We start from the raw sequence: 9,824 nt of genomic DNA on the forward strand, positions 1-9,824 counted from the left end.
GACTACAAAAGGTGACATTAGTAAGCCTCTGTAATAGTCGAGTTTTTTTCATGTTAGATAAGAAATGCAACCATTTAACAGACTTTCTTGGACCACCAGCCCCCAAATCATGATGCAGAGACTTATTTTAAACTAAGAATTCTTGGCCTTAGTTTGGGCTTATCCCACTAGCTCTTATAAGTTACTTTAACCTGCTTCTCTTCATCTACATTTTGCCTTGGAGCCTTTTACCTTTTATACTTTAATTCCTACTTTCTTGCTTCCTCTGTATCTGGCTGGCTGGCCCCAGGCATCTCCCTCCCTTTCTCCCTTGTTCTCAAGAACCTAGATTCCTCCTACTACTTATTCTGCCAGCCTTGCCTATCACTCTATTGCCTAGCTATTGGCCATTCAGCTTTTTATTAGACCAATCAGATGCCTTAGGCAGGCAAGGCGGAAACAAATTTAACATACCTTTACATAAACAAATGCAATCACACCTTTGATGGGGAAGTCCTGTGTATATGTCAATAAAGCACTGTTGGCCAATAGAGAAGCAAGATAGGTGGGACTAGGACTCCAGGAGGACTCTGGGAAAGAGAAACACAGAGAGTCATCATGTAGCTGCCTTAGGGGTAAGAAGCTCGGACCCTTTTCTCCGGTAAGAGAAATACTTAGATTAACAATTTTGGGGTAATACTTAAGTCAGAGCTAGCCAGTATAAAACAAACAAGGCCAACAGTTTCATAATTAATACAGCGTCTTGTGTGTTATTTGGGGACTACAACACAGCAGAGCCCAGGCGACTTGTGGGGAAAAACCAAAGCAGCTGGCAAGGAAAAGGCTTCTCTGTACACACCTTTACATAGATAAAATAATGTTCTGCAGCATAACAAATGTAACACATCTTTACATAGTTAAAATAATATTCACAACACATCCAGTGGGCCTGGAGATCTTGCTAATGTCCTCTCACTGCCCGCTCAGCAAGGCAAGATGATCCATGCTGGGTTTTGGAATACTGGCTTCCCTCTGTGGAGCACTGGTAGTAAGCAGGTAGAAACATCAGCCTGGGGTACCTTCTATTGTCATAGTCCTTATGTAGGCCACAGGCATTGTAGTTTCTAGGCATGCCTCTCGGTCAGTGGTTCTCAACCTTCCTAATGTTGAGACCCTTTACTACAGCAACTCATGTTGTGGTGACCCCAACCATAAGATTATTTGTGTTGCTACTTGATAACTGTAATTTTGCTACTGTTACGAATTGTAATATAAGTATCTATTTTCTGATGATATTAGGTGACCCCTGTGAAAAGGTTGGTTATTCAACACCCCCCAAAAGGGATCGTGAGTGACCCACAGGCTGAGAACCACTGTTCCAGATGTTGGGATTCCTCTGCTCTTGTGAGCAGAGCCAGTTATAGTCCTTGGCCCAAGGTTAAGACCCATGGCCTTAAAGAAGGCAGCTCTCTCAAACTTTTAGCAGTCAGAGACTGCTGTTTCTCATCTCTGAATCCTAATAGGCATTGTCTTTCTGTCTCAGTTCTGCCCTCTGCCTCTTGGCTGTCTCTGCTGTGACCACCTTCCTGCCCTGGCCTTCCTCAGGCTGCAGCAGCTGCTACTTCAGTGTCAAGCAGGCAGCCACCTTACCCCCTTAGAAGCCTGACCTTAGAAGCCTGATTCTGCTGCTTTCTTCATGCTACCAGCTGTACTCACATTACCAAAAGTAAGCCAGACCAGGGGACAGACAGCTTTGATTGGGTATAATGACGTGACCCAGGAGAGGCAGCAGAGTGTTTCCCCGCCTAACCTGTGCTGGGTAGTTATGTCCCAAAGATTCCACAGCCTCCTAAAACATCATCACCAGCTGGGAACCAAGTTTCATGCACACAAGCCTGGTACACTTTACATCCAAACCCTAGTAGTTAGGATATTAGAAACCTCTGTACACAATTACTGAGGATCCAATGATCATGCATGCACAGTAGAAGACACTCAAGACCAGAGGCTGGGCTCAGGCTCCCACAAGGTATGATAGAAAGCTTGGGTGTTACCTGCTGGTGTAACCTAGCAAAAGTCAGTAACCAAGTTATCTATGTTCTGCCAAAGTGTGCCTAACTTCCCCTTTACATCCCTACGATGCTCTCCCACCTTAATCACAGTGACCGGTCCTGGGAAAGAGAGACAACTCAGTGGGTAGAAGCGTTTACCACCAACCCTGACCACCTGAGTTCAATTCCTTTAATCCACATGGTAGAAGGTGAAAACCCCTGCGGGGTAGGTCTCCTGACCTCCACCCACATCTACTTACACAAATACATAAGCAGTCTCTCCGCTTCATCCCTCTTCAGCAACACTTTCCAGGGGTTTTCTGACATGACAAACATATTCTCAACTGTCCAATTAACTATCACCTGTGTTTGGCTACTGAGGACTTAAAATGTGGCTAGAGCAACTCACACACTTTTTATTTCATTTTCATTAAGCTTAGGTGGCTAGCAGCTACTGTGCTTAGCTTAGAACTCAGAGCAGGTCTCAACTCCAGCTGCCTACCGAATCCACCTGGGAACCTTTTCAGATTCCAGATGCCCAGGTCAATTACATTAGCACCTCAGGATTTTAAATGCTCCATAGGCAGTGCTAATGAAGAGCCAAACTTGAGAGCCAGTCTCTCAAAGCACTTTCTGGCAACCTACAATGCCCATGACTCAGCTGAGAATCTTACTAAAATACAGGTCTGATTGACAGGTCTGGGGTGGGTTGAGAGTCTGCAACTCTTAACAAGCAGGTGCTGCAGCTCCCTGGGCCACACTAAGCAGCACCTGCTCGAGGCAACACTTCGAGCCTGATGACAGAATAGTTCTTGCTCTCAGTTTGCATTCTAGTTAAGAAAGGATAGCTAGCAGATAAACAGTTTCCAGTAACAATGGAGTAAAGCAGGGATATAAAGAGAAAGTGTGTGCCAGTTGCATTACCTTGGAACACATTTTTAATTTGCAGATTTGTTTTTGGTTTGTTGCTGAGACAGGGCTTCTGTAGTCCTGGTCATCCTGGAACTTACTCTGTAGAGCAGTCTGGCCTCGAACTCAAAAGAGCCACCTGCCTGCCTCTGCCTCCCGAGTGCTGGGATTAAAAGTGTGTTACCACCGCCTGACTTGTTTGTGGTGTAAGGAGCCTGTAAGGTGAATTTCTGAAAAACATGGTCTAAAGTTAAGAGGGAGCAGCCTGGCAGAGAAATAAGAGAAAGGGGAAAGTAGGGAAGATGCCATCCGGACAGTGTGGACGGTGGTGACAAGGCCTGTAGGCTTTATCTTTTTTTTTAATTTTAAATAGCTTGTTTCACATGTCAATCCTAGTTCCCTCTCCCTCCCCTCCTCCTGTACCCCTCACCATCCCCCCAGCCTCCCACCCTATCGCCACTTCCTTCCACATAGGGGATATCTAGAGTGTATCATTTCACTCAGGGCAGGGTCCAGGCACTCCCCTAAGAGTCCACGCTGAGAGAGCATCCCTCTTTGTGTTATGGACACACGAAGTCTGTTTGTATGCCAGAGATAGACACTGATCCACTGCCCAGGGCCCCATAGGTTGCCCAGCCTCCTCACTAACTCTCACATTCAGGGGGTCTGGATCAGTCCCATGCTGGCCTCCCAGCTATGGTCTGGGGTCCAAGAGCTCTCCCCCTGTTCAGATCAGCTGTCTGTGCTGGTTTTCCAGCCCATTCTTTGCCAATTTGCTCATCTCTCCTCTCTCTCTGTCACTGGGTTCCTTGGGTTCAGTTCAGTGTTTAACTGAGGGTGTTTACCTCTGCTTCCATCAGTCACTGGATGAAGGTTCTAGGATGGCTATAAACATGAAGTTCATTATCAGGAATGGGCATTTGAGATGGTCTCTCCACTATTGCTTAGCTTGCCAGTTGGTGTCATCCCTTTAGATCACTAGAGATCACACTGTTGCCTGATCTGTCTTCTAACCTATGATTCCCTCTTCCCCCTATTCTACCCCCCATTTCAACCTTCCTGTTTCCCCATGACCTACTCTCTCTTCCTCTATCCCTCTCTCTTCTTCACAGCTCCCACTCCACCCCACCCTCGCCGTGTTCCCATTCTGTTCAGAAAATCTTGCCTCATTCCTCTTCTCTGGGGTACCATGCACATCTCTCTTAGGCTCTCTCCTGTTTCCCAGACTCACTGTCAGTAGAAGTGCAGACTGGCACTATCCTGATCCATGTCTAAAATCCATATATGAGTGAGTACATGCCATGTTTGTCTTTTTGTGACTGGGTTACTTCACTCAGGATGGTTTCTTCTAGTGCCATCCATTTACCTGAGAATTTCAAGATTCCATTGTTTTTTTTTTCTGCTGAGTAATACTTCATTGTGTAAATGTACCACATTTTCTCTATCCACTCTTCAGTTGAGGGGCATCTAGGTTGCTTCCAGGTTCTGGCTATTACAAATAATGTTGCTATGAACATAGTGGAACAGATGTCCTTGTTGTATGAATTTGCCTCTTTTGGATATATGCCTAAGAGTGGAATTGCTGGGTCTTGTGGTAGATTGATTCCCATTTTCCTGAGGAATCTCCATACTGATTTCCAAAGTGGCTGTACGAGTTGTCATTTCCACCAGCAGTGGAGGAGTGTTCCCCTCTCTCCACATCCTCTCCAGCATAAATTGTCTTCAGTGTTTTTGATTTTAGCCATTCTGACAGGAATAAGATGGTATCTCAAAGTTGTTTTGATTTGCATTTCCCTGATGGTTAAGGATGTTGAGCACTTTCTTAAGTGTCTCTTGGCCATTTTAGCCTCCTCTATTGAGAATTCTCTATTTAGTTCTGTACCCCACCTTTTAATTGGATCCTTTGGTGTTTTGGAGATTTGCTTCTTGAGTTCTTTGTAAATTTTGGAGATTAGCCCTCTGTCAGATGTGGGGTTAGTGAATATCTTTTCCCATTCTGTGGGCTGCCTTTTTGTGTTGTTGACTGTGTCCTTTGCCTAGAAGCTTCTTAGTTTCAGGAGGTCCCATTTGTTAATTGTCGATCTCAGTGTCTGTGCCACTGGTGTTATTATGTTCAGGAAATGGTCTCCTGTACCAACTCATTGAAGAGTATCTCCCACTTTCTCTTCTAAGAGTTTCAGTGTGGTTGGATTTATGTTGAGATCTTTAATCCATTTGGACTTAAGTTTTTACAAGGCAATAGACATGGATCTATCTGCAGTCTTCTGTATACCAATACCCAGTTATGCCAGCACCATTTGTTGAAGATGCTTTCCCCTTTTCCATTGTATAGTTTTAGCTTCTTTGTCAAAAATCAAGTGTTCATAGGTGTGTGAGTTAAAATCAGGGTTTTCAGTTCGGTTCCATTGGTCTACCTGTCTATTTTTGTGCCAATACCAAGCTGTATTCAGGACTATAGCTCTATAATAGAGCTTGAAGTCAGGTATGGTGATGCCTCTTGAAGTTCCTTTATTGTATAGGGTTGTTTTGGCTATCCTGGGCCTTTTGTTTTTCCATATAAAGTTGATTATTGTTCTTTCAAGGTCTGTGAAGAATTGTGCCAGAATTTTGATAGGGATTGCATTGAATCTGTAGACTGCTTTTGGCAAGATTGCCATTGTTATTATGTTGATCCTACAAATCCAAGAGCATAGGAGATCTTTCCATTTTCTGGTATGCTCTTTGATTTCTTTCTTTAAAGACTCAAAGTTCTTGATATACAGGTCTTTCACTTCCTTGGTTAACATTATCCCCAGATATTTGATGCTGTTTATGGCTATTGTAAAGTGTGATGTTTCTCTGATTTCTTTCTCAGCCACTTCATCATCTCTATATAATAGGGCCACTGATTTTTTTTTTTAGTTAACCTTGTATCCTGCCACTTGCTGAAGGTGTTTATCAGCTCTAGGAGTTCACTTGTGGCATTTTTCAGGTCAATTATGTAAACTATCATATCATCTGCAAATAGTGAAAGCTTGACTTCTTCTTTTCCTATTTGTATCCCCTTGATCTCCTTTTGTTGTCTTATTGCTGTAGCTAGAACTTCAAGTACAATATTGAAGAGATATGGAGAGAGTGGACAGCCTTGTCTTGTTCCTGATTTTAGAGGAACTACATTGAGTTTCTCTCCATTTAGTTTAATGTTAGCTGTTGGTTTACTGTATATTGCTTTTATTATGTTCAGGAATGTTCCTGTTATCCCTGATCTCTCTAGGACCTTTATCATGAAGGGGTGCTAGATTTTGTCAAAGCTTTTTCAGCATCTAGTGAGATGATCATGTGGTTTTTCTTTCGCAGTTTGTTTATATGGTAGATTACATTGATAGATTTTCTGATGTTGAACCATCCCTGCATTCCTGGGATGAAGTCTACTTGATCATGGTGGATGATTTTTCTGATATGTTCTTGAATCTGGTTTGCTAGTATTTTCTTGAGTATTTTTGCATCGATGTTCATGAGGGAAATTGGTCTATAGTTCTCTTTCTTAGCTGTGTCTTTGTGTGGCTTGGGTATCAAGGTAATTATAGCCTCATAAAAAGAGTTTGGCAGTGAGCCTCCTGCTTCTATTGTGTGGAATACTTTGAGAAGTATTGAAATTAGCTCTTCTTTGAATTTCTGGTAGAATTCTGCACTGAAGCCATCTGGACCTGGGCTTTTTATGGTTGGAAGACTTTTGATGACTGCTTCTATTTCATTAAGGGTTGTAGGTCTGTTTAGATTGTTTATCTGTTCTTGATTTAGTTTTGGCAAGTGATATCTATCCAGGAAATTGTCCATTTCCTTTAAATTTTCTAATTTTGTGGAGTACAGATTTTCAAAGTATACCCTAATGATTCTCTGGATTTCCTCAGTGCCCGTTATGTCCCCTTTTTCATTTCAGATTTTGTTAATTAGCATGCTCTCTCTCTGTCGTTTGGTTAGTTTGGACAGAAGTTTGTCTATTTTGTTGATTTTCTCAAAGAACCAACTCTTTGTTTCATTGATTCTTCTCAATGTTTTCCTGGTTTCTACTTGATTTATTTCAGCCCTCAATTTGATTATTTCCTGGCGTCTGCTCCTCCTGCATGAGTTTGCTTCTTTTTGTTCTAGAAAATTCAGCTGTGCTATTCATTCTCTAGTGTGACTGTTCTCCAGTTTCTTCATGTGGGCACTTAGTGCTATGAACTTTCCTCTCAGCACTGCTTTCAGAGTGTCCCATAAGTTTGGGTATGTTGTGTCTTCATTCTCATTGAATTCCAGGAAGTCTTTCTTTTTTTATTTCTTCCTTTACCCAGAGATGGTGCAATTGTGCCTTGCTCAATTTCCATGAGTTTGTAGGGTTTCTGTGATTTGTGTTATTGTTGAATTCTAATTTTAATGCATGGTGGTCTGATAAGATACAGGGGGTTATTCCAATTTTTTTTATATCTGTGGAGATTTGCTATGTTTCCTATTATGTGGTCAATTTTAGAGAAGGTTCCATGTGGTGCTGAGAAGAAGGTATATCCCTTTGTGTTTGGGTGGAATGTTTTATAGATGTCTGTTAAACCCAGTTGGGTCATAACTTCTATTAGTTCTTTTGTTTCTTAAGTTTCTGTCTGGAGATCCTGGAGGAGTGTTGAAGTCTCCTACTATTAGTGTGTGAGATTTTATGTGCAATTTGAGCTTTAGTAATGTTTCTTTCATGAATGTAGGTGCCTTTGTATTTGGGGAATAGATGTTCAAAATTGAGAGTTCATCTTGATGGACTTTTCCTTTGAATATGAAATGTCCTTCATCTCTTTTGATTAATTTTAATTTGAAGTCTAGTTTGTTAGATATTAGGATTGCTACACCCGCTTGTTTCTTGGGTCCATTTGATTGGAAAATCTTTTCCCAACCCTTTTTACTCTGAGGTAACGTCTGTCTTTGATGTTGAGATGTGTTTCTTGTATGCAACAGAAGGATGGGTTCTGACTTCGTATCCATTCTGCTAGTCTGCGTCTTTTTATAGGCAAGTTGAGACCGCTGACATTGAGGGATATTAATGACCATTGATTGATGATTCTTGTTTGTGCTTGATTTATTGGTAGTGGAGTCATTGTTTGTAGGTTCTCCTCCCTTTTTTCTTTTGGTGTTTGGTAAAGTGGGATTATCTATTTCCTGTGTTTTTGTGGGTGTAGTCATCTTTGTTGGGTCTAGGTTTTCCTTCTAGCACTTTCTGTAGAGCTGAATTATGGGTACATATTGTTTAAATCTGGCTTTGTCATGGAATATTTTGTTTTCTCCATCTATGGTAGTTGAAAGCTTTGCTGGATATAGTAGTCTGGGCTGGCATCCTTGTTCCCTTAGTGTTTGTAGGACATCTGTCCAGGATCTTCTGGCTTTCATAGTTTCCATTGAGAAGTCAGGTGTAATTCAGATAGGTCTGCCTTTATATGTTACTTGGCCTTTTTCTTTAGCTGCTCTTAATATTTTCTCTTTATCCTGTAGGTTTGATGTTTTGATTATTATATGGCGAGGTGATTTCTTTTTCTGGTCCAGCCTATTTGGTGTTCTGTAAGATTCTTGTATTTTCATAGGCATAGCCTTCTTTAGGATAGGGAAGTTTTCTTCTATGATTTTGTTGAATATGTTTTCTGTGCCTTTGAGCTGTGTTTCTTCGCCTTCTTCTATACCTATTATTCTCAGGTTTGGCTTCTTCACGGTGTCCCATATTTCCTAGATATTTTGTGTTAGGGATGTGTTGGTTTTGAGATTTTCTTTGGTTGACGACTCTATATTCTCTAATGAGTCTTCAACACCTGAGATTCTCTCTTCTATCTCTGGTATTCTATTGGTGATACTTGCATCTGTAGTTCCTGATCATTTACCCAGCTTTTCTATTTCCAGCATCCCCTTGTTCTGTGTTTCCTTTATTGTTTCTATTTCAGCTTTCAATCCTTCAACTGTTTGAGTTGTTTCCTTCATTTGTTTGGTTGTTTTTTCTTGGTACTCTTTAGATTCTTTGAGAGATTTGTTTATTTCTTGAATTTTTCCCCCATTTCATGGATTTTTTTCTTCTATTTAAGGCATTTCCTCATTTCCTCTTTGAGGGTCTCTATCATCTTCATAAAATAATTTTTAAGGTCTGTCTCCTCTGCTTCGTCCATGTAGTGCTTTTCAGGTCTTGCTGGCGTTTTTGGTTCTCTAGATTCTGGTGGAGTCATGTTGGTCTTTCTATTGCTGAGTGTGCTCTTATTCTGTCTTCTTCCCATCTCTTCTTCTAGTGGGTGCAGGTGGGGTCTTTCCATCTCCACTGGTCCCCTTCCTTCCTGAAGCTGAAGCTGGGGACGCTGACACTGAAGCTGAAGCTGGGGTCGCCGGCGGTTGGGGCCTGGAAGGGCCAATGCCTTTCCTGTGTGGGCAGGTCTTCTGGATGCCAGGAGCAGGCCCCTGGAAGATTGAGGGAATGGGTGTTGGGCAGGGGATGGGGAGTGACCCCCCGGAGACCCAAGTTTACCTGAAGCTGGGATCACCAGAGGTTGGGGCTTGGAAGGGCTGATGCTTTTCATATGTGGGAGGGTCTTCTGGATGCCAGGAGCAGACCCCCCGGAAGATTGAGGGGATGGGTATTGGGCGGAGGATGGGGTATGGCCCCCCAGAGACCCAGATTCACCTGAAGCTGGGGTCACCGGAGGTCGGGGCCTGGAAGGGCTGATGCCTTTCCTGTGTGGGTGGTTCTTCTGGATGCCAGGAGCAGACCCCCTGGAAGATTGAGGTGTGGGTATTGGGCGGGGGATGGGGAGTGTCCTCCCGGAGACCCAAGCTCATCTGAAGCTGGGATCGCCAGAGGTTGGGGCCTGGAAAGCATAGGCTTTATCTTAACTGCAGCTGGAAACTGCATTG

Source organism: Mesocricetus auratus, unplaced genomic scaffold (genome assembly GCF_017639785.1).
Source record: "Mesocricetus auratus isolate SY011 unplaced genomic scaffold, BCM_Maur_2.0 Super-Scaffold_100676, whole genome shotgun sequence".
NCBI lineage: Eukaryota > Metazoa > Chordata > Mammalia > Rodentia > Cricetidae > Mesocricetus > Mesocricetus auratus.